At 38.0% G+C, this 26,870-nt stretch overlaps 1 protein-coding gene across 8 annotated transcripts in view; it reads left to right on the forward strand.

Moving 5' to 3' along the window:
* Positions 1–26,870, forward strand: part of LOC309621446 (uncharacterized protein) — a 583,198-nt gene that overhangs the window by 387,274 nt on the left and 169,054 nt on the right. The gene's annotated exons all lie outside the window — the stretch shown is intronic.

Consider the following 26,870-nt stretch of genomic DNA (forward strand, 5'->3'; position numbering starts at 1 on the left):
AACAACCAAATACCAGATTATAAACCAAAGAATAAAATAAATGTCCATGAGTCCATACTTATATAAATAAATCATTGACCAGAAAAATAAATTACAGAAAAATTACAAATAATATATAAAGATATTTAGATATTCCTGCCTCCAAGAAGTGGAGTTTTATTTTGATCATGTATTGGGTTTAGTGTTGGGTTTCTAGCTAACAGAGATTTGAGAGAGAAAAAGAATAACTTTACAGTGAATAAACCTGGCAGGTACCACCTAAGTCTAGTGGTCCTGATAACATCCTCAATTACAAGTCATCTTGAAATCATGTACCCTCCGATATGATGCATAAGAAAAGCATTCACCTCTGTACTATGCTTCCCCCAAACCCATAACCCAAGTCTAATCATGAGAAAATATCAGAAAAAAGCAAAATGAGAGATATTCAAACTTGAAAAAGTCATGAAAATCAAGAAAAGACTGAGAAGCTCTCACAGATTGAGGATGACTAGGCAGATAGGTAACTAAATGCAACATGTTATTCTTATTTGGATCTGGAACAGACAAAGGACGTTAATGGAAAAGCTTGGTGAAAGTAGAATGAAGTCTGCGTCTGCATTTTACTTAATAGTGTAGTACCAATGTTAATTTCTTAGTATTAACAACTGTACTATGGTTATATAAGATGTTAACATTAAGAGAAGCAGTTTCCAGAAGTCATCACTCCTATCCTTATGATAAGGAAAATCTGGAAAAACTGGAAATCAGCAAGTTTTCATAGACTCATCAAAGAACTAAAGTTGCAAGGCTAATTGTCACCCCGAAAGTTGGAGAGCCAGGCACATCCAGAGAGATATAGGAGCCAAGATCTGCTTACTTGCAGCAGGAGCCATAGACTAGCAGGATGACTTAAAAGGTAATTTTGACAAACTGCTGGAAGCCAAGGATGACTAGTTGAGAGGGAGAAAATCCTGGGAGCCAGACTCTTGGGGTGCATTACCTTCAGGAACCCCTGCAGGCTCTCATGGTGAGGATGGAGAGAGGTGCCCGAGGTGGCTCTGGAGGGGGTGGGGACGAAGGGGTGGCAATGGAGCTTTCTATGTAGCAGAATCTTACTCTCCAGAGAAAGGACTTGGCCAGAGTGCAATTCTGAAATCTTATCCCAGCTAGAGGAAATAAATTCTCCCCCAATTCAGCCTTCTACATCCTTCCTTTCTCATGTGATGCGGTGTGTTGGGGGAACATGTCAGCAGGGGATAGGGCTTCAAGGAAATGCTGCAGCCAAGGGAAGGCGTAGGTGCAGGGGAAAGAGCCATATCCTCGGGGAGAGTCAGAAACAGTTGTGAAGGCCACACCCTCAAACAGAGTCCCACTAGAGACTGGGATTTACTGCAAGATTATAGAATGTTTTCCCTCCCGCACAGTTCACCATCACACCCGCAGGCCTCCAGGATAGTTAAGAGTAGATCACAGCCAAGAGAACTGCAAGACACAGACTCAAGCTGAGCAACAGTACTTAGGGAAACCCCCAAATCAAGATGAGAGACAAGGGGCTTCCCTGGTGGTCCAGTGGTTAAGACTCTGTGCTCCCAATTCAGGGGGCCCAGGTCTGATCCCTGGTCAGGGAACCAGATCCTGAATGCCGCAACTAAAACCCGGCTCGGCCAAATAAATAAGTATTAAAAAAAAAAAAAAAAAAAAAAGAGGAGAGACAAAAACAAGGACATTAGAGGAATTTGAAGCCTTTGGCACCTATGTTACCACGAACATTAAAAACAGAACAACTGACAAAGATCAGAAAATTATAGCTACATAAAGGAGGAACTTCCAAGGAGAAATGAATGCTGGTAAAATTAAATCCTTGAGTTCTCTGCTTCTTAATCAATCTAAAAAATAACTTTTATCAGCCCTGGTGGCCTAATGGATAACATATAACTGTTTTAAGGGACAATAGTTACAATGTGTTAAGGAATTATGGCACATGGATAAGTGAAATTAATGACAGCCACGTCACAAGGATGGGAGAAAAGAATTGGGAATACTATGTTATAAAGTTCCTGCACCCATCAAGTGGTGTAGTGTTATTTCAAGGTGGGATTAGATTATTTTAAAAATGCATATTGTAAACTCTAAGGAAACCATAAAAAATTTAAGAAGTATAGCTTACACTCTTAAGTGAGGAGATAAAATGGAAACATTAGGGGAAACTGGGTACAAGGAACAGTCTGTACTATTTTTGCAACTTTGCTGTTATTCTAAAATTATTCCCAAAGTAGTAGTTTAATATGTTCCTTAAGTGTACTTGCTTAATTATGAAACTGTCTCAAATAAATTAATGGTGCATCTCTTGCCCTCAGTTCCTAATTTTTGAAAAGTAAAAAATCCTGGAAAAATTAGCACATTTAAGTCAGTTTCTCCACCCCACTCCAGGTGATTCTCTCCGCATTGTCCCTCATTTGGCTATATAGATTATTTAGTTCTTTTTAGGATGCTAATACAGCTGTCACTGTAGCTATGTATGCCCCATTAATGTATGTAACAGAATATGCCCACATAGATTGCTGGATATATATGCCCTGATTCATGTTTTCAAAGACAAAACAAGTAAGAGGATTGATTTTATTCAGGCTTTTGCAATAAGAAGATCAGAATGTCTTGCAGGGTGGTTTTTACCTTAGACTTTTTTAGGGAAAGTAGAAAAGTTACAGGTGGGGCTGATTTACAGTTGGAATTATTTTGCAATTAGGTGAAGTCTCAGTCAGTTAGATGAACAGGAAGGTTCATCTCTGTGTCTGGCTAGTTTTAGAAGGACAAACAGTTCTGAGCTCAGCGAATCATTCATGGAACAAAGAAAGGGAAGTTGAGAGATCAGTGCCTGGTCTTATCAGCAGGTTAAGGCAAAAGGGGAAAAGTTGGTGTTTCCCTGGTCACCGATAAACAAGGGAGTGATCTCCAGGTCTTAGGGGAATCCTGAGAAGGCCTGGGTAGCAAATCTTATCTTAAGTGGGGTGGTTCTTTGTGGTACACAAAAGGTGGAGGATTTCAGAAAACAGAGGATAGGGTGATTTCTTAACTGTTGCCGTTTTCTGAGATCACAAATCACAGGTAGAATTCAAAACGGTTGGGCCTCAGTTTTGTTCATGACCAAGAAATGTCATTCATTGTTGAACAACACAGAGGCAATCATAAACCTTTGAGTGGGGCAAATCTGGGTCTAAGGAATAATCTCCTGAAGACTCTTGTTTGGCGTTGTTCCTGCAAAATCATTTGAACAATTGTTGAGAGGAAGTGGAAAAGATGAGCGTTTTAGAGTTCTGGAGATCAGGCATCTTAAAAGAGGGATTCTAAAATGAAGAAGAGAAATATTAACATAAAATATTATAGTAAGTAAAAAGTCTGTACCCTCTCTTTTCCATGTGAAAATTAGAGGCAAAATCATATAAACTTAAAATTATGTTTAGTAACTAATTTTCAGTATTTTATCTTATTTAAAAATGTATAGGTATCTAAAGAATACTATTATTTAACTCAGTTTAGCATAAGTCTAACGTTTTAAGTTACCTAAAGATCTTGGAAACTATCTTCATACCACAAAGCATAAGCACTGTTAAGATAAGATTGGTTTGAATAATGATTCAATTTGGTTAAACAAAAATTTACATTTTTCATAATCTGAAACATCTGGTAGATACAATGCTAGTTTATTCAATCAGAAAAATTTTATAAGTTTAGGAAGAGCATATCCAGGTAGAATAAAAATGTATGATGTTGAAAACATAGCTGTTTTTATTAAACCAATAATATTAAGCTAGTCTTTTTTGACAAAGATTTGCCTTAATTATGTAAACTTGAATTTTACAAACTTTTTAGTTAGTTTCCATAAGAATACATTTTTAAGCACATGAAAATATCAGAAGTTCAGTTTCCTTAATTTCTGGTAATTTTAGAACTATTCAATTTATGTGTGTTTGTTTATGTTTAAGCTAATCAAAACAGAATTCTCTTTAAGAAATTTCATAGTGCAATTTTGTAATACCATCCAAAGGTAGAAACTTACTACACATTCATAGACAAAAATACATACAGACAGACACAAATAGAGAGCTTCAGTTCTACGACTTTAGCCGTGCATTGGACAAAAGCATAGAAATACTAATACATCATCCCTGGGCCATATAAAAGAGTTAGCTTTCATCCTTGTCCCACCAATACTTGTAAAAGAGATCTTCAAGATTCCCTTTGTCCTGATGTGTAACCTTATGGATGCTGTGTACTAAATTTTCGGCAAGTAACCAAGAAGAGACCAAGTGGCCATCTGGGTGTCTCCAGAATCCATCTGAGTGGCAAAACATCCAGCTTGTTTCCAATGAGATTGTTCAGCCTCAGGTTTTAGCAGGCTGTTGTGCCGTAGGTTCCTTAAGTAGAGTTTCCCATCTGTAAAAAAGATTGAGCAAGGGGAAGTATGTAGGTGGCAGAGGACAAATTTTCTTGGGAAGTGGCTATGTTAACATTTTTGTCAGTCAGGTAGTTTCCTTGGCTTTGGGAGTTCTGGCTTCCAGTGTGAGCTTTGATTTTGAGAATAGCTAATTATTTGGTTTGCGATGTCTTCTAATAGGTCAGTGACTTGTGTTCCGTTTTTGATGGGTATTCCTGCAACTGTCATTGAACACTCTGTGTTTCCATTAAAGGGGGCTTAGGGATCTTGACAGAAGCAAAAGAAAGTCAGGTGGTCAGTGAGAGCAATTCAGGGGCAGAGGTGCCTAGGCAGAGTCAGGGGCCCAGAAGGTAAGGCCACTGGGAGAGCAAAGAATACTGTTTTCCAACTGGAAAGTTATTCTCTTCCCAGAAAGTTTACTGCAATTTTGGGGCTAATGCTGGGTAAATCATGCCAGGTAGTAAGAAGTTCTAGTGAGACAGAAAGAGGTTTAGATAAAGGCAGGTCACACACAGCATGAATGTATGTCGGTTCTAGAGTTCTGTGCGCCTCCTTGGGCTGCATGGCCTCCTTTAGAGAGACCTCCTGCAGGAATGCAGCTTTCTGTTCTCCTGCACAGATGGCCAACCTGCTACTGCATGCTGAACCCTTGCTCTGACTAATTAATTTTTCTTCTCCACTGACTTCTGCTTTTAGTAAGTGAGCCAATTCACCCCATTTCCTATTGTAAATTAGATAAACCAAACATTAGATACAAAGAGAGGGATAAAGAACCAGTTTCTTAGTTAAGCTTGACCTCTTTTATGTGTATCCAGTTGTTGTGTTTTTCTGCTTTAATGGGATGTGGTATTAATAGGAATAAAGGCAATGAGGCAAACAAGTCTGAGCGGTCTGAACATCACATAATAAACACTGAAGGAGGGCTGGTTTCCATAGTTGTATGTCAGCGTCACTAGGCACAGAACATTCTAGAGACACCTGAGTGGTTTGGGACCACTGGGTCAGGGATAGCAATTATTGTGTGAGAAATTCCAAATAAATAATTAGCATGTGTTCATGCAGAAGAAACCCTATTCACAGTAAACCAATTAAGGGTGCCTGAGGATAGGAGCACAATAGAGAATCACTGTACTTACAGATAAATAGAAAAAGGAGACTACAGAATACGCCTCTATATTGGTTTAGTTTGTAAATTAAAAAAAGTAATGTGAGGTTTTATATGAATGAAGAAAATGCGATATATTCAAATACATATATATATTTCACATATATCTATAAAGACATATAATGAAATATTATTTATCCATAACAAAGAAGGAAATCCTGCCATTGGCATGAACCTGGAGGAGATTATGCTAAGTGAAATGAGCCAGACACAAATAGGTAAATGCTGTGTGATTTCACTTACATATGGAATCTGAAAAAGTTGAACTCATAAAGCCAGAGAGTAGAACGGTGGTTTCCAGAGGCTCGGACGTGGACAGAATGGGGAGATGCTGGTCAAAGGGTACAAACTTCCAGTTATAAGATGAACGAGTTCTGGGGATCTAATGTACAGCCTGGTGACTATAGTTAGTTAATACTATACTGTACACTTGAAATTCACTAGGAAAAGCTAACTATGTGAGGTAATGGATGTGTTCATTAACTTGATTGTGGTAATCATTTCACAATACATATGTATATTAAATCATCACATATGGCACTTAAAAAAATCACTTGTACAACCTAAGTATATACAATTTTTATTTGTCATTCATACCTCAATAAACTGGAAAAAATACTGAAAAAAAAAAGTGGAAAGATAAGCCACAGACTGTGAGAAAATATCTGCCATTTATATCTGATAAAGAACTTGTAGCCAGGATATATAAAGAACTCTTAAAAACGCCATAAGAAGAAGACAAAATAATTCAATTTAAAAATGGGCAAAAGATTTGAATAGACATTTCCCCTAAAGAAGGTATACAAATGGTGAACGCCACATGAAAAGATGTTCAATATCATTAGCTATTAGGGAAATGCAAATTAAAACCCCAGTCACATCCACAAGAATGGCTAACAGAGAAGAGAAAGAAGATAAATATTGGTAAGGGTGTGGAGAGGAACATTGCTGGCAGGAGTGTGAAATGGTACAGCCACTTTGGAAACCAGCTTAGCACTTCCTTAAATTGTGAAACAGAAATTTACCACATGTCCTAGCAAAATTCTACTAGTAGGTAACTACTCAAGAGAAATGAAAACATTATGTCTACAGAAAGACTCACACATGACTGTTCCTGGCAGAATTATTCATAATAACCAGAAAGTGAAACAACCCAAATATCCATCAATAGGTGGGTAAATAAAATGTATAAGTGGTTAATTAAACCTGTGATAATAATAGCAAAAAGGCCCAAGGGGAGAAAACAGTACACTGCTGTAAGGTTCTTATACTACCTGTGAAGTGGTATAATAAAAGCTGAAGATAGGCTGTGATAAGTAAAAATGTATATTTGAAACCCTGAAGCTACAGCTAGAACAACACAACAAATCACAACCAGTAAATTCTATGTTCCAGGTGATGCTACCCACTGAGTTATAACAAACCTGCCAGTATCTAAGAAAAGGTAAACTGAAAGATAGGAGATTTTTATACCTGCTTTCACTTGGCTTTTTAGTTATCTGAATTTCATTGACATAATATATGTCTTGTGTGAAGAAGATGGCAGAGAATAGTATTGAGAGTTGTTTTCTGCTCTCTGTTTTTATGTTTTCAAGGAACAATTTAACCTTTACCCTCTCCAATCTTAGGCAAAATTGCAACACTTTGCTCTCTATCTCCACACAATTAGCCTTTCATGTACATTAACCAAACAAGATTATTTACTATAACACAATTTGATAACCGTAATTCAATGTGTTTTAAAATGAGGTATGCTCTGCAGAAAGAAGAGTCAATAATGCTTACCTTGTGAGAAACTAAGAAGTATGAATAATGATTGTAGGACTCATATGGCTTTGTTATTACAAGGTTTATAAAGGTAAAGCTCCCCAAAGAGTTTACATGCTTTAAAACCCTGAACTGTAGTCAGTCTGAACTTGTTTAGATTGCACATCTTTATTCAGAGTATTAAAAGTAAAATGTACATAGATACCTTTGAAATATACTCACGGTGAAAACTCAAAATTCAAAACTATGTTGCAGTTTTTACTTCACTCCTCCCCATATTCTCTGGGGTTTTTTTGTTCTCCTAAAATCTGGGCACTGTCAATCCCTGAATGAATAAAATAATTTTTTCAAGTCAGGTGCCCTTTGGGATATCACATCTAAATTAATCGAGCAAAATGTTGTCGAAAAACGTTCCATAAGGAAAACTTTTGAGATGCACAGAAAACCTCTGTTTAAACCATGTAAAAACTAACCAGAATAGCCAAGAAGTTTGGGAGTTGGAAATAAAACAAAAAGACATAGACCACAACACGTGCACAAATATACATTTCAATATTTTCTTGTTTTCTATTTATAATCAGAGTAAAGAATTGTCACTAAATGGTTATGAAGGAATTTTAAAATAAATCTGATGTTATAACTATTGAGATAAATTAGTAAATCAAACGGAACCAAAACCAAATGTGTTCATGGGGGCAGGGGGCAGGCTCATTCAGGGAAGGGTTTTGGAGAATTAAAAATATAAACCAAATGGAATATTCTTTATTGAAAAATATTGTGAGGTTTTAATTTGTTTATAAACAAAGTCCTTTAAAATAATCTCTTGAGCCAAATCATTCTTATTTCCCTTCAATATCATTAGGAAAACCAGTGAGCTATTCTTATACATGGCAATTGATAGATCAGCATATTGGTTAGAAACCCAGATGTATTTTTCATATTTCATTGTTATGCAGACATCAAAGACTGTAAGCATCTTGTTATAGCAAATTTGATATATTTTATTTCTAAGTGGCAGCTAAGGAGGTATATTTTCCAACTCACCCTTCAAAAGAACCTACTGTGAGGAGTGTGAGAAAGTGACAGCCTCCAGCTGCTGTGCCTCTGGACCTTTGGGACCCCTGACAGCCTTTACACCGAGGCTGTGCTCTCCCCAGGCTGCTCCCAGCCAATGTTTGGATAATGGAACAGGGCCGTCCCTGCCCTATGTGGGATTACCATAGCTGGCAGCCTTTGCTCCGGGACTCCCTATACGTGTAGCCAAGACTTTCTCAGAGCTGCATTGAAGTCTGAGGCTCTTCTTCCACAAGCCTCCCTTTCCCTGTCTCCTTTCACAGGTGTCAGATCTGCAAGGCAGTTTGAATGCTTTTCCCTCCTACTCCTGCTCCATCACTTCTTTATCTTCCACAGGTGTTTCCCTGGCAGATCGCTTACATGTCTGATTTCATCTTGGCATCTGCTTGCAAGAGAACCCTAAGTGATCCAACAAGAAAAATAAGGAAAATTTCCTCTGGGCTCCTCTAGACTCCACTGATCAATAGCAAGTGAATCCTTTTCTAGGAATTAATGGCGACACTCAACTCAGCTTAACATTCAAGGTAGGAAAGCAAGGATTTTTTTTCACTCCAGAAAATGAATGACCCATTGGGACTGCAGATTATAAAACTTGGGGAATAATAAGAGGCATCTCCAAAGGACTGGAAATGCTTCATCTAGATTTAACACAGACAGGGCATTGTCCTATAAAACCACACAGATCTTAAATTCAATAGATCAAAATTTGTTTAAATTGTGTAAATCTAGAAAGATCTTAATTGTTCTTTTAAGTTTAAAATATTTGCATAATTCAGGACAGGTTAATTTTTTTCAAGGATTTTTAAAAATTTGTTTTCACATGTGATTTTCTTTTTTTTTTTATATAATGCAAAGTAATTCAGATCCTAATTAAGAGAATAAATAGGCACCATGTATGGCTCCCTACACACCCCCTTTTCATACCCAAAGCTCTGTTTTCTCTTCAACACCATCTGCTTAAATCTCCCAGTCTAGCTGAGATCCTTCTGGCCTGTCCTCTAACGCATCAGCTAAAAATACTTAGTTTCAGCACTTAAAAGGAAAGACTGTTCTGCCTCTTCTTAGTGCTGGAACCCACTTGTTCTGCCCTGCAGCCCCCTGCCCCTACCTCACTACCTGGCTCACCCCATCTCGTCACTTGTTTCTAACACTGATGACCCTCCGTGGGGAGACCTCTCCCCTGATCCTTCTTCCGAAGTAACCCCTTTCCATCTGTTTCTCCTTGACTTGTTTATTTTTCTTGGCATTTATTACTAACTAAAATTATTTTTCTTTGTGTGCTGCCTTAGTAATTAAGGAAATGTAAATTAAAACACAGTGAGATACCGTTTCCCAAACAACACCAAATTGGGCACATTTTTAAAAAGGTGACATTGTCTTTAAACTGCGTGTGGGGATGTAAATTGTTACAACCACCTTGGGAAACAGTTTCTCATAATTTAGTAGGTGTGAATGTGTAAACATTTTGACACAGCAATTGCACTGTATATAACCTAGAGAAATTCCAGCTCCTTCATATAGAAAACTCATTTAAGAATATTCATAGCTGTTTTTACTGTGATGTCAAAAATGGGGGAAAAACAATCCAATCAGTTGGAATGGATGCGTTTGCTTAATATAATTTTATAAGGGATACAATAAAGCAATGACTATAGACTACAGTAAAATTTTCATAATAATGAATACTGTAACACTGAGCAAAACAGCAAGTTGCAGAATACATACAGTACGATTCCATTTTTTTAAAGTTCAAAATATGCAAGCCAAAGCAGTATCTTATTTAGCAGTATATTCATATTGACGAAACTGTAAAGAAAAACAGTGGAAATAACAAACAGGTTAGGATTAAAGAAGGAGCAACAGAGACCTTCAAAGATATGGGTAAGTTTTCTTTTTAGGAAGAGTGGTTACACATGAGCGTTCATTTATTTTTATTCTTTACGTCTTCTGCATAACTTTCACACGTTATTTTGCAAATTTTAAAAGACAAATCAAAGCAATAATGCCAACAAACAATTGGGGAAAAGTAATATAACAATAACAACAAGAAAAAGTGAGCCCTATCTGCTGGAAAGTATTACAGAAGATACAGAAAAACACATTCAAATGGCTTCTTTGTACACCAGAGCCAAAGCTTTGTTTCACAACATCTTAATGATTTCAGTGAGGTTCCTAGCTTTTGAAACAGTGATTCTCTGTTCCCTCCCCGCTACCTTGTTTATGACAAGGTGAATTCAAATAAGATACTTCTGACAGCTTTTAAACCTAAAACGCAATATAGAACTCTATTTCTTCTTTGACACATGCCACTTACATCTTTTTTTGGAGTTGGACTGTAGTTGTTTCATAGATGTGGGTCTTATGCCATGATCTGACAACACCCGGTCCCTGGTGTGCCACTGCAAAGCCTCTTAGGATCAGGAGACCCTCACAAATGGAAAAACTGAATTCACGATGGGACGTCAGATCAAATGTGTATGACATCAGTCTAGTGGCTTTCTGAGTTAACCAACCCTGGGGTATATATGCGATAGCCATAAAAGGTACTTTTAAGGAGATTAAAATGTACACTACTGAAAAAGATCAAAATTAAAATACATAACTGTCTTCATAGAAATTTAAATACCATTTTTACACATAGATTGTTTTGTTTGTGTAGTTGTAACAAAATAATCCTGAATATGCATAACATGTTCTGTTTTGTAAGACAACTGTGAAGATTGTAGGTATTTATATTGAGTAGTGAGAATGATAGCATTTTACAACTGGCTTTGACATCCCTCATCTCACACACTGGATAAAAAAACTGATGATCAGAGAGATTAAGTAATTTCTTTTCAGTCAGGCACTGAGCTGAGACCAGAACCCAGGTCCTCCTGACTCGGGGGTGGTTCCTCCTTTTCACCATCCAGCCCTGTCTGAAAAGGTTTACGGTCCATGGCAATGTCACATAGTGTATCTCATACCATCTTGTTCTCTGTGATTAACACTGTTATTTATGAAGCTTACCCAGTGGTCTAGGATGCAACTTCCCATAATCTATGAGTGCTTCCACATCATTTATCCACATCCACAAGACGGTAAGCTAAGGACTTTCCCCAAACTCTAGACCGTAGTAGTAGATACCCCAGGCAGTAAAACATGTCCTGGAATAAAGAAATTCTTATGATTCATACCGGACTGCTGTAGCCCTTTTGGATTCCCTACAGCTTTAAATTTCATATTCTTAATGCAAGACTCTGCAAAGCAGTTTAGAAAACAATGTAAAGATTTTAGTAAATTAAGACAGTGGTTTTGTTTTCTCCCATTTCCTACTTATTGAATGTTCTTGCTGCAAATAAATCAGATCTCTTTATTTTCCTATGAAATATCAGTGCTATGCAAGAATGTTGGAATCAGATGGTTCCACTGTGTCTGACATCTTGTTGTTGGTGTCCATTGAGTGTCTTTGTCCTTTCTCATATATGTTGTGATCATCTTGGTTCTTACTACGAGTGATTCTCAATAAAAACCTGGGTGTTTTGAGTATTACATTATGAGATTCTGGATATCATATAAATTTTCTGTTTGACTTGCCTATTCTGACACCACTCTAGCAGGGGATGACAAGCCATCTCATTACTGCCTGGTGGAAATGGGGGTCCAGGTCATGGTCTCCAGGTTTTGGATTTGTCTCTGTTCTCACCCAGGGAGCGAGGGGTTCCTTGTTACTGCTCAGTGGGGTTGGGATTTCTGGCTCCCACTGGACCTTCACTGATACCTCCTGCTGGGAGGGGCATGGGTGCCTTGTTCCTGCTCCTCCTTTTGCCTAACCTGACATCACGGAAGAGCCTCATTACCTTTGGATGGTGGTGAGAGTCCTGACTCTGAAACCACCTCTGCAGGGAGGGGTTAGTGTGCCTTGTTCTTGCTGGGTGGAAGTGGAAGTCCAGGGTCTCTGTGGTCTTCAGGGACACTGCTGAGATGGTCACTCATTACCACCGGCATTACCACCTGCTGAGGATGAATATCCTGGCTCCTTATGTTGCAGAATTAAGTCATATGGACCTTGTTCAGGCCCAGCTCAGCGGGGCAGGGTTCTTTTTTTCGAGTAGGAGAATAACGAGAGATCCACACAGCACAAGCCTTATTCTATGGGCAAAAAAAAAAAAAAATGGAGAAGAAGGAATTAAGTTCATAGATCAACTTCTCACCCACCTGGTGAAAGTGATTTAACTGTAAAGAGTAAAGACAAAGGGAAGAGGAGTGAGGCAGAGGATGGGGAGACACATGCCTTAGTTAACCAGGGAAGGGGCAGGGCTTTTTTGAGGGAGTGGGGTACCACCCCCTTTATATCCATTTTTGGTCCTTAATGTCTGGTCCTGGCCACCAGTAGGTGTGTCATTTAATATGCTAATGTAGTAAAATCAACATATAATGAGACTCAGGGTCCGTTGGAGGTCAGATTCGTTGCCATCTTCGTCTCAAGCGGCTCCATCTGTTTCTTTTTTTTCTTTTTTTGTGTGTGTAGCTTCCTTTCTTATCTCTGGACCCTTTAGCTTAAGGATTTATGTTCACTCCTGCTAAAGGTTGGGGTGGGGAGGGTTGGAGGGTTGTGAGCGAGGACACTCCTACTAAAGTTGGGGGTAGATGGGTTTTGAGCAAAGATCTGGAGCGACTCTGGCAATACCTTTTCAGGGCTTCTCTGACACCCAGGGCCTGGGGGAGTTAGCACTGGGGTGCCTCATTGCAGACTGGCAGGGGTGGAAGTCTAGACTCCCAGATTGGACTTTGCTGGTAGGGTTGGGGAGGGGGCTGTAGTTTTTCTGTGGTGTTTGGCGGGAGTAGAACAGTTATTGCCTAAAAGTTTTCTGTATCTTTAGGCCTCACTTATTCTGGTCCTTTAGCTAGAGAGAACAGGCTTTTATTGGGATTTTATTTTACTGTGTACACTATTTTGCCTTTTCCAATTGGCATTTATGGGTGCTGACTTCTCCAGACCCAAGTCTGGAATATTAGATGCAAAAAGGGAAAACCCAGGCCACTCACTGTCACCTATAAAATTCTAGCACTTTACCAATTCCAAGAGAATATGATCCGACTCTTACCTGCATTTCACAGTGATTTTTCAATACAGAAATATTTTTCTCAGTAGGATCAGATTTATTCTGCATACCCACCACCTCTTATTCACCACGTAACACCTATTTGGGGGACAATTTCTATTTATCAGGTACTAAAAACCATCTTATATATTCCAAATGTTGCTATCTCAATCAGCAATATATCATTTGTTAATAGCCCAATGGCCAACAGCAAATGTATATAAATCATGGCTTGCAACCATTTGTAATTCACTAGAAGTGCAGAAAGAATCTGGGGAAAAAAAGTATTCAACTAGGTAGAGGTCATGGTAGATACTTTAAAGACTAGAAAATAAATCACTAGTTCTTAAGCATGTGTCGGAATTACATAAATTTAAAGAAGGACTGACAATTTGGAGAATAGTAACGTGAGCAGACACGTGTAGGAGGCCGAGAGCATAGCATGAGCAAGGGGACAGGGACCTCCCTGTCTCTGGTGGGAAAGACGTGTGCAGGGGCCACTAGGCACACAGGATAAACAGAGGTAGGCAAGAGCATGGCAGGTTTTAGGAGACAGACATCAGCATTTTAAGGGGATTTCAAAGGTGACGGAAACTGTTAACTATTGGAAATGAGGAAAAGGGAAGAGATCAGTTATTGGGAATCAGTGAATCTAGATACTCTAAAGGTAGTAGATGATGAGATTGAGGTCAGCAGCAAGGTTAGTTTGAGGCAGAAGATTCTTGAAGGAGGAGGTAGATGGAGTCTGGAAATAAAAGCTGAGGAAGAGGCAGGAAGCAGCCCACTGAACGGCCTTTCCAGAGGCTCTTCTCTGAAATATTACCCAAAGCCTCCTTCCTCAGTCCAGTGGCGCTTCCCCAGGCCTGGCCCTCACCGACCTTCTCATGACATCCTCCTCCCGGTGAATTAAAGGTAAACATAATCATCAGACTTAGGGCAGTAGAATAAAGGGAATGAGTATGAAGAAAGGGGCAGACGTCTCTATCCTAGAAATCCACGAGAAAGGGACCATCTCTGACCATAACACAGGGAGGACTGAAATTTGGGGAGAAGGGAGAGGTGGATTAAAGATGTCTTAAATTGAAGGAGAGAGCAAAATTCCCAGGTCAGGGCATATGGCACATCCACTTTAGAGGCCCTGGAAACCCCTTCATGACTGAATTGAAAGATACTAAATTGGGCAGGTAGATAGGAAGACGCCAGGCTGATCCTGGGGATCACCAAATCCCCTTCCCACCTAGGCCCTCCTCTTTTGATTATTCATTTTTCCAGTTCACAGTTTTATTTGCTAGAAAAAGTTACTCTTGCTGCACAGATTTAAAAAAAAAAAAAAAAATGTTTCCAGAAATGCAAAGAATTTTTCAGAGGGACTCACAGCCTCACTGGGGAAGAAGGGAAATTTTGTCTCAATACTTCTTTTTTCCGGGCTTCCCTGGTGGCGCAGTGGTTGAGAATCTGCCTGCTAATGCAGGGGACACGGGTTCGAGCCCTGGTCTGGGAAGATCCCACATGCCACGGAGCAGCTGGGCCCGTGAGCCACAACTACTGAGCCTGCGCGTCTGGAGCCTGTGCCCCGCGATGGGAGGGGCCGCGATAGTGAAAGGCCCGCGCACCGCGATGCAGAGCGGTCCCTGCACCGCGATGAAGAGTGGCCCCCACTTGCCTCAACTAGAGAAAGCCCTCGCATGAACCGAAGACCCAACACAGCCAAAAATAAAATAAAATAAATAAATAAAGTAGCTATAAAAAAAAAAAGAAAAGTGCTTTTAAAAAAAAAAAAAAAACAAACTTCTTTTCCTTCCAGAAACTCCTCACACAGTCTTCTCTGAGTCCTGAACCATCAGACCTACTCCTCCCCCGCATCCCCACACAAAGCACTGCCCTCCATATCCTTGAACTCAAGGTGGGGAATGTACCAACCCCCATCCTTATTCCCTCCAGTCTCAGATCCTCCAAAACCTGGGGACCAGGAAAGGTCCCAGGCAGTAACACTTCTCTTGACAGAGGCAAAGAAATATTAATAAAAACAAAAAGAAAGAAAGAAAAAGAAAGAAAGAAAGAAAGATTTATTGCTTTTTCTCTTAGATGCATGATCTCATTGCTTAACTATACCTAATGAGGCCTAATTCTTCCTTCTAAATCTGGCCTCTCAGTCAGCAACAGATTTCACCAGTCCCACTGTGTATACTGATGATGCGCTGATAACCAAATGTCATTCTTGAAAAAACGTGGAACTTTTGACTATTTTCTAGTGCAGGAGTTTTGCAACCAGATTTCTAAAATACATAGTGAAACTGGTTTCGACACTAAACTCGAATAATTGATCTTAGGTTATGAATACAAATTACGAATAACCATAATATTATGAATATCCACAAATTATGAATAATCATAAGTCCAGTTTGGTTTACTAACATCTAATCCTCAGCAGAATGGAAAATGAAAAATATAGAATTCTATATTACATTTGCTATCAAATTTTAGCCAGTCTTGGAGACTCTCTTGGTTCTAGGACAAGGCCACATTTTGAAAGCAAATTCTTTAGTGTAGTGTTTCTCAAACTTCAGAGGACGTAAGGATCACTGGGAGGACCCCCCCCAGACCCAGAGATTCTGATCCAGTATTTTGGGACTAGGGGCAGGGAATTTGCTTTTCTAATACAAGATGTTGTTGATGCTGCAGTCATCAGCACATTTTGAATCGCACTGCCTTGAAAGATACCCTGTTTATTTCCATTTTCATCATTGCTGTGTTCTCCATACCTAGTAGCTTAGAACCATTCATTATAATATAACTGAAGAGAGATAAGTTATAAGAAATTTTGCTCCCTTTAATTGCTTGATTTTGAATTGTGTCCTTTGCTAAATAAGTAAGCTACCACTGAACCAAGAATATAAAATAAACCCCTAAATTCTAGTAGTTAGAACATCAAGTATTAAGAATGTGCAGTTTGAATGAGCAAGACATCCTTGGTCCCTCAGTGCAGCCCTCAAGTAAAACAGTGCCAGGAACTGTTTAGATTATGATGTCAGCATGGTGGTCAGAGCTCATTGCCCACAGAGTTTAGTGCGGTGACATTGGCTGCTGATAGCGTTTTCTCATTAGCCCTTACCTGTAACATGCTTGGAGAATAGAGGGATACTTAAAATGAACTCACCCTCTCTTGGTTTGACCAGTCTCCATTTAATTGGAATAATTAGTTTTTCCAAAAGTCATACTGATTTAAAGGATATTTTTACTTTTCTGTAGATTTGAAAATTCTCATTGCTGAGGATCCCTTGAAGATATGGCCACTCCCCAGGGCCAGAGAATGACACTCCCCAGCCCCAGGGCCTACCTGACCGTTGGCAAGAGGCCCAGTGTCTACCATGTGGGCCTGTCCATAGAGCAGCTTATAGCATGAAACTGGCTTCTTCCAGAGCAAGTGAGTAAGAGAGGGAGAGCAGGTCATTTTGTCACTTATCTTGGAAGCAGTACCTCTATTCATGCTTCTGCTATATACTATTTGTTTGAAAGAAGTCAATAAGTCTAGCCCATATTTAAGGGAAGGGGGAATCACACAACAGTGGGGATACAAGCAGATAGGGGTCTTTGGGGGTCACCTTAGAGGCTGCCTCCCATAAGAACACTTTTTTGAAATGCTCTCTAAATATACAAAATGAGCCAGTCTCCACAATTTATTCATCATAAAATTTCTCTGGTCAGTTTTAACATCAAACCAGCATACACTGCGATTAGCCTTAATTGTTGGCATGTCACAATACATAGTCCATTTTTCTAATTTGATAATACAGTTGAAATTTTTGATCACTCCAAATTTAATCATTTGTTTTGATTTTCATATAAAAATTTTTTGTATAGAAAATTTTTTAAAAGTTTAGAGGACAGTGTTGAGCTTAAATGTATACTTTTATAGGTCTTAAACTCAAAGAAAATTATTTTCCATTTTGGGATGATTAAATGGTCCTCAGAAACTTACTTGTACTATGTGTTTGCTTACAGAACCTTTCAAGTTTGAGTACATAGTTGAACTTCCAAATAGTAATTTGGTAGAAGTAAAAAGGTTAATGTTGACAAATTGACATAGAATATCGTCTCATGAGTATCCAGCATGGATCTCACACTTCATACACCCAGAAGGCCCACTTGAGACCAGGATGCCATGATGAGGTTCCTCCCTCCCCAGTAAGGACCACAGCTCAGCCAGCTGCAGACAGGGCTGATCAACAAGTTCATGCTCTAAAAGCAGAGTTGCATTATCTCATTCAAACTCCCTAGTAAAAAATTATATTCTAGGTACGTTTCTTACCTTCATCCCAAAGGTACACAGAAGAAACTAGAGGAGAGTTTTCTGGATAGACACATCTGGTCCTTTTGTGTGAACTTCAGTCACTCAAAATGGGTATGCTGCCTGTAGAAACGTTTCAGCTTGCAAAAAACCTGGCCCAGTATCAGACTTCACTTGAATTCTACACTGGTAGCAGTGAGTGGAGAGGAAGGTCGTGCAGGGACAATATCCTGCAGAGGAACACAGTCTTGCATGTAAGTGTCTCCTTGGTCTTGCCAAACCTCAGTTTCCTCTTCAGTAAAAATAAAGTAAAAGAGTGACCTTGGGTTAGGCAAAGTCTTAGATACAACATCAAAAGCACAAGTGATTAAATAAAGATAAGTTGGTCTTCATCAAAATTCAAACATTTTGAACTTCAAAAGACATCATTAATACATGAAAAAACAGGCCACAGATTGGGAGAAAAAAATTCCAAAGCATATATATGATAAATGACTTGTATCTAAAATATATTTTAAAAGCATACTCAATTACCAGAAGAGAAAAATGCAATAAAAAATAAACAACTATTTTTGAATAGACATTTCATCAAAGAAGACATATATAGGAATGACCAAGCACATACATGATTCTCAATATTTTTAGACATTTTAGTAATGCAAGTAAAAAACACAGTGAGATCCTAATTCACTGTCACTCGAATGACTACATAAAAACACTGGACAATAACAAGTGCTGGAGAAGATGTGGAGAAATTGGAACCCTCATTCGTTGCTCAAGGGAATATAAAAAGATGCCGCTTTCACTTATTTGAAAATTAACTCCTGAGCGTCCATCCAAGAGAAATAAAAATATGTGTGTCTGTACAAAGATTTGTACATGAATGGTCATAGCAGATCATTTACAACAGCTAAAAAGTGGAAATAATACAAATGCCCATCCATGTTACAACACAGATGAACCTCAGATATAAGTAAATTCTAAAAAGCACAGATTATAAAATTCTATTTATATGAAATATCCACAAAATATAAATCTGTAGAGACAGAAAGTACATTAGTCATCACTTAGAATTGGAGTGGGAATGAAGAGTGGCTGCAGATGAACACGAGGGATCTTTATGCGGGGGTGGAAATGTTCTAAAGTTGGGTTGTGGTCTTAGTTGTACAACACTACAAATTTACTAGAAACTATTGAATTTTACACCTAAATTTGGTGACTTTTATGGTATATATATATATGTATATTTATACTATATAACATATAATTCTATGGGAATATATATGATATATATACATCAATAAAGCTGGTAAAAAAATAAAATGGTAACTTTCAGTGTTGTGGTAAAAAGTGGAGTTTCAGTGCGTGGTGTATGGGGCTAGTTAATGAATGGCAGCTATTAGTATCACCATTGTCTTGATTTCTGACTCTTCTTTGTCATCATTTCGACTTCTTAACTACTATGTAAGATTAAGAGACCAAACTTGTATGTATACTCAAAAAATGGAGTGATAACTCACCTTTTCCTGTCACATTCTTGTGCCATTTAGATAAAAAAGAAAATGAATATGTAATATCATCACCTACAGATGGAATTATGTCCATAATTTAATTAGACCTTATCAGTATTTGAAATTATTTTCCCTAAATTCTAATCCATGAAATAAAGGCACAGTCATTTCTGTTAGAAGTCTTCACTTCATAGTGAAACCAAATTATTTAATAGTATTTGCACCAACAATCTTAGGAAGCCATTTATATTTTTAAACATTTGGTGGTTTTCTTTTATAGCTCTTGTAAAATATAAAAATAAAATTATTTTAGCTTATAGTCTATAATTAGAGATACAATCAAGAAAAGAGAACAGAAACTGAAATTCTGATAGCAGAATGAATTTTATAGGCCATTAGAAACTTTGAGAGCCACAAATTTTAATTAACATTTTATGTTTGCAAGTTGTTAGAGCCATTGCATTTTGCTGCCCTTCTATGTGTAAGAAGCATATTTTAAATAGTGAATGTAGAAAACAAAATGGGAAAAGCTCCACCAATAATCCAAATATTTCGCTTTTCTTTATGTATTCTCGAGGGTTTCTTCCAAGTTTTATGCTTGCTTCTTTTTACTACTGGGGGGCGGTAATCCTCTACTAGAGTGGGGTAAAGCAGTAAGAAAACACAGGTAAAACCAAATATTAAAAAAAATTTTTTTAACAAGAAAAGTAATGCTAAATATCTAGAATTTTGCTTCATTGCAGAGTTACTTAGCTCCTTGTTAGACTAAGGCTGGGAATCATCATGTTCTTTCACATTTCAAAATAGGCCATGATAGTGTTGGGTACAGACAAGAAAATTCCCAAGTTGCTGAAAATTACCTTTGTGTTTTAAGTAAATAAACCCTGGATTCATCTATGATTTTAAGAGGCAAGAAAAGACACTGCATGTACAAAAATTAGAAAATTAAAGCGACAAGAAAATACTACACAGTGGAGGCAATGGGCAAAATTCAGACCAATGTGCCCATTTAGGGACTCCTAATGAAAGTAAGGAGGAAGAGGAGGGTGGATGTGGGGAAGGTGGTACCTCCTTCCTGCTGACACAAGGAGTGCTCTTGAGTTTCGGTCTCAAGCTCCTTTGGGAGATGAAGAAGAGTTCCTGAGTCCTTGGGTCATTTGGTAACAATGACCTGTGACCACTCCTTTCCCCTGAACCCCCAATGTCTATTAGATGAAATTGTCCTTCTGGCTAACTCTTCAGTGATGTGTAACTCACCTTCTTTTCAGGGTCTTTTTCTTTGTTTTTTTTCTGGACACTTATTGTTCTATCTGTCCAGTGTTCTCTTTTTGGGAGACACTTTCTACCCTGTTCATCTCTGCAACGCCTTCCATCCACATGATCTCTACAGAAGGTGTCATATTCTTAGCTGACGAACCTCTGGTTGATTCATCAGGGATGAGCTTCTGACCTAGGGTTGGATGATCATGATTCTTCCCTAGGAATCTAAAATGAGACTAAAATGTTTCACTTTCCCACTCCCATCTGATTCATCTCATGAACCAAAGACATAATCTTAGGTACCCACATTCATTGAAGGAACAAAAAAGCCATCCCCCCCAGGAGGATAAGAATAAAGTACACACATATAGGGAAGCAGAGAAAAGAGAAACAATCTCTTTTTATTTTAGCAAATTCAAGTTGTATTTCTGTAATGTTATTTTGAGAAGACATATTTCTAATACCAAGATTGTAGTTACATGTCCATTGAGCTCACCCCCTTGTAAGTAGAGAGTATGCACTTTGTTTAAAACTTAAACTGTGTTCTCTTCATCTAAATATTCAAGCCAGTTTCACGTAGAAGCACTCACTTTTCTTAACTGCTGTTGAGATGTTACATAGATTCATACATTGAAAGACAGAGATCTCAGAGAAGGATTTTTAGACAAATGCCACCCTTCTCAACGAGAGAGATCATTAAAAAAAATCACTGGCGATCAGATCTCTTGGCATCAGTCAAGTGAAGTCTTGCCTCCCTGTCCTTGCCAACCTATATGATATGTATTTGACATATCATATAACTAAGAAATCAGTTTTGTTGTTTAACAGCTAAGATTTTTGGAGTTTTTATACCACAACATAACCTTACCTGACCTCACTGGCGTGAATATTTATTTAGTTTTCATACTTTTTTTGACTTTTACTTACATGGAACTTATTTTATTGATATTTTATATGAGAATATAAATAAAAATAAATTTGCTTTGCATTTCATCACCACACAATTATACAATGTAATGTTGATTGGTTTTATCTATATCTATATGTTTATCTGTATCTATCTATCTATATCAAGAAGAGTAGTAGGGAATTATGTTGAGATTTTTAGTAACTTCTGTTTAAGCATAAGAACTATTCTTTGAGGGGAAGCCAGAATGGGAGTGAAAAACTGGAAACTGCACTCAATTGCAAGAAATACTAGCCCCAAAACAATTAAGGTTATGTGTATATCTATCTATATATATAAAAAGGTTATATATATGGGAAATATATATTATTAATATAATATACAGAATATATAATAATTTAATATATTGTATAATAATTTTAAAGATAATAATTTAATGTAATATTAATATTTCACAATATATAATAATTTACTATAATATTAATGTATATATATTATTTTTATGAGAGGGAAATATATATATATATAAAGGTTTTATATATATATATTTCCCTCTCATGAAAAACCAAAGGGGCAGCACTTTGTGGGGGTAGCACCTCCATGATATGATTGCAAGAGTCTTCTTAACAACTCCTCTATGAGCTCAAGAACAAAACAAAAAATCCCCACTCATTTTTGCTCTAATTCCCATATACATATATATATATCCCTGATCTACACATGTTGTAGATCAAGATCCTGCTACTCATTACATTGAAGTGTTGTATTTTATTTCATTGGGTGCTCCATCAATTATACTCTTTCACATTTTCTCCCAACTTCCATCAGAAGTGCACACGTACTTTGTTCATGGATCAAACACTGTTGATACCACTTTCATGGACATAGGAAGGTTTACACCAACCTTCATCTTCAGGGATTTCCATGCAGAGGCTGCATTGATAAGGAATGCATATTATCAAGGAACACTTGGCTCTGGACAAGATGGTAACAGCCATGTCATGAGATAAAAGGACAGACTCTGAATTTGGAAGCAGGTCAGAGTGTTATATGACACTGGTGGCTGCATTTTGATATGTGTATGTACTTGGCTGGATAAAATGTTGAAAGAGAGGGGAAGAATTTGGCCCACAAGTTGCCTATATACTCCTGACCATAAATAAGTTCTTATAACTTAGTTTGTATCAGAAAGCAACCTCCACAACATTAACATTGGTCACGGTCAGGTAGCATAACAAAAAAGATGAAATCATGATATTGGAAACATTAAAAAAAAAAACGTGGAGCTGCTTATTTCATGAAATGTTGGGAAATTACAAGTTTTTTAAAAATGGCTTTATTGAGGCTACAAGTGTTATGTTAGACCTCATAATGAGGTCTGCTATGAGGTGAATATTTTTTAAAACTGACAAATTTAAGGAGAACCCGGCAGGAAGGGTGGGGAGTCTGCTTTAGTGAGGGGTCCAGTCACACCAGCACCGCGTAACAGAGAAAAGCAGCGCACAGCCATTCTGTACTCCACAGAGAGACCAAGAGAGGGAGAAATAGAGTATACACATCAACGAAAATGCAACAAATTGGTAGAATAAACCGGAGTCTGGAAAGTAGTAGTAAATATGGTGTGAAAATATGAATGAAACTTACTGTTAAGATTCCTGGGAAAATCACAGAAACCCCTCAGGGGGCCTTAAGCTCTGATGTGTAAAACAGCAACTATATGCTCAAAGTACCAGAACAAATTGGGAACTTATCACTTCAGAAGTCAATCAGATCAAAAGGAAAATTCAACACTGGGAGCATAATGAGACAGAAATTCTAATTTACTTGACAGAAAAGGAGGATCACTTTAAATCACCATGTGGATACCAGGATTTTAAAATGGGCCAAACAGGCTAGAGAAGAACATTTCAGTAGGAGAAAAATGCCCTAATACACTAGCTTATCTATCTTATATAAGCAAGCTCTGGAAACTTTTTAAAAATAATAATTTTCTTGAAGTATAACTAACCATAATGGGTTGAATAGTGTCCCCTCAAAATTCATGTCCTCCCAGAACCTCAGAATGTGACGTATTTGGCATTGGGGTATTTGCAGATGTAATTAAGGTAAGGATTATGGTGAGATCCCATTAGATGAGAGTGGTCTCTAAATCAAATGAGATTGTCCTTATAAGAAACAGAAAAGAACACACACAGAGACGCAAAGGAGAACACCATGTGGAGATGGAGGCAGAGATTTGAGTGGTCAATCCAGGAAAATGCCAAGGATTGCCAGCAACCACCAGAAACTAGGGGAAAGGTATGGAACAGATAGTCCCTCAGAGCCTCCAGAAGGAACTAACCTTGCCCAAACCTTGATTTTTTGACTTCTGGCCTTCCAAAACTGTAGAGAGAAAACAATTCTGTTGTTGTAAGCCACCAAGTTTGTGAAAATTTGTTTTGGCAGCCCCTAGGAAACTAATACAGATTCTGGTACTGGGAACTAAGGTGCCATAGTAACAGATACCTAAAAATGTGGAAGTGGCTTTGGATTTAGGTAATGAGTAAAGGCTAGGAGAATTTAGAGGTTGGTGATTGGAAAATCCTAGATCATCTTGATGAGAAAGTAGAAATATGATGTTAAAGGTGATTCTGGTGAGAGCTCAGAGAGAAGTCAAAAGCATTGTAAGGAAAGCGTCTCATCATGAACATCCTATTGTTCATGAACAGAATCTTGATATAAATGTAAATATGATTATAATTATAAATATAAATCTCTCTGGTGAGACTTTAAAAGGAAATGAGGAACATATTATTGGAAATTGGAGAAAAGGTAATTTTTGTTATAAAGAGGCAGAAAACTTGGCTGAATTGTGTTCCTTCATTCTGGGTGGAAAATAGAACTTACACGCAATAAACTCGGATATGGAGCTGAAGAGATTTCCAAGCAAAGCTCCTTCCTGCTGATAGTAAAATGCCCGAGGAAAGAGAGAAATTGAACAAGGAACTACTAGGCAAAAAGGAACCAGCCCTTGATTATTTGGAAGGTTTCAAGCCAATCCAGATTACAGAGTATGAAGAAACGAGGAAATTCATTTTTGGGGGAAGTGTGCTGGGGAGAGAGGGCCAAGGTGTGGCTGGAAAACGTGTTGCAGAAGAGATTATGTAGGTGACTCCTGGGTCCACTCAACCATCTCAGCAGAAGCCCGGAATAGAGATGGGCTTATACGGGGAGATTCAGTGAAGAACTCTTTTGCCTAATGGAGTAGACCCCCTTGACACACACCAAAGACCAATGTGGTTTTTGAGAATGTTACATCAGCAGAAACACTGCCAGCTTGGACTGAAGGGAACAGAGACAGGAAGAAATGAAGGGAGGCTGTTAAACTCCTGAGATTTTACAAACAGGTTGTGGGACTGATAGAACTACTTGGCTACAAACATGGGTTGACCTTCAGGAAAAAGGATGAACAGTTCCAAAGGCAGAGTGTGGACATGGAAGTAGAGCCCAGAGACACAGGCTTAGGGCCAGGGGCCAACAAGGCCACCACCATTGGCCCAAAGGACAGGGCATCAAGCCACAGAGAATCTTCTTTGAAACCTAATGGGATTTGTCCTGCTGGGCTTAGAGTTGCTTGGTGACCCCTTTCCATTCCTAGATGAAAACGAGAATGTCTATTCTGTACCTGTACCACCACTCTATTCTGGAAGAGAAAGTGTTACCAAGTCTAAGACCATACTGCTCGCTGCACGACAGGCCAGTAATCAAGAGACGAGTTGTAGGGGCAAGGAATAACGACTTTATTTGGAAAACCAGCAGACCGAGAAGATGGTGGGCTTATGCCCCAAAGAACCATCTTGCCTGAGTTAGAATTCAGGCTCCTTTTATACTAAAAGGGGAGGGAGTAAAGTCAAACACTTCCTAGTTCCCATCAGCCTCTGGAGGGGATGTGTTAATATTTTCCTCCCTGCAGTCATTCACAGGTGGGCCTGATCAGGATGTTTCCTGTGAGCTAAACAAAGGTATTTTAGCTTAATACTCATTACCTGGAAAGCAGGGTTCCAGAGATGGGCCATTATGTATAATTTAAGCTTATAGGCAACACCCCTTTAGTGATTAACTTGTAATAGAATACAAAAGATTCTTCCATATTACAAAAGGTTGTTTTCTAGTTTCATAGGTCCACAGGTGGGGAGACAGTTTTTCCAGGCATGGACCATACTACCCAGAGTCTCACCCATGCCTGATTTAGATGATGAGATTTGGGACCTTTTATGTTGATGATATTTAGGTGAGAGTTTGAGCTTAGAGTTGATGCTGGGATGGGTTAAGGTTTTGGGGGATATTAGAATGGGGTGAATGTACTGGGCACATGAGAGGGATGTGAATGTTTACTATCATGTAGGAGCCATTACTCTTTATTGCTCTTTTATTCAGAGTTTTACTAAATTTTTTTGTTTATTTTTCATGTGAACTTTCGAATTGGCTTGACTAAAGCACCTCACCACTCACCAAAACAAAAATGAAAGCCAAAACTGTTGTTATTTTAATTGGGATCACATTACATGTATACATTAATTTAGGAATAACTAATATCTTAATGATACTAGGTCTACTTAAAACCTATTGTTTAAGACATATTTACCTGGCTAATTTATTATTGATTCCCTCTTCCCTTCTATCCATATTTCTTTTTTTTTTTCATTTATGGATCTTTGCTTTATTCAGTTTGTCAAATAAGAGCTGACAAAATGATTGCTTTCCACCCCCCAAAAAGTAGTCACAGAAGCACATCACTTATTTGAAAAAACAGTTTCCTTAGCTACAAAATTTAATTGTAGGGATCAAACAGTGGTTATTGGTCAAACCAATCGACATCAATAGCTTTGACGTGTGCAGAAGCTAGTTTTTAAATAAAGGTGACAAATACCAATCAAATTCTTATAACACTGTTCAAGATCTAAACAAATGTGATTCTGGAAGTTGAATACAAAAGGCTAAGAGAATGAGAGTGCAGTCATCAATAAGTAAACAAAGACATAATTTTCTAAATCATTTTTAGTTAAACAGAATACATTCTAGTTTTAAAAAAAGTTTAAAGCTACATAAAACTCAGAGTAATCTAACCATTTTCTACCTGAGATCAAAACAAGTTTCTTTTTTCCTATCTAAACAATTCTTGGCATTGAGGTAAATCTGAATTCATGTGATATACTTTGTCAAACTTTTCAAAAAATTTTAAGCCCTGCTTAGAGAGAAATTCTCATATTATATATACATATTGACATATTTTTTCTTCAAAGACTAATGACACATTTATGAGGTTAATAGGCCTGTAATGGGACCATGATACTATTTTTTTAAATTAATTAATTTATTTTGGCTGCATTGGGTCTTCATTGCTACGTGTGGGCTTTC

This window comes from Balaenoptera borealis (genome assembly GCF_965194805.1).
Source record: "Balaenoptera borealis genome assembly, contig: HAP1_SCAFFOLD_463, whole genome shotgun sequence".
NCBI lineage: Eukaryota > Metazoa > Chordata > Mammalia > Artiodactyla > Balaenopteridae > Balaenoptera > Balaenoptera borealis.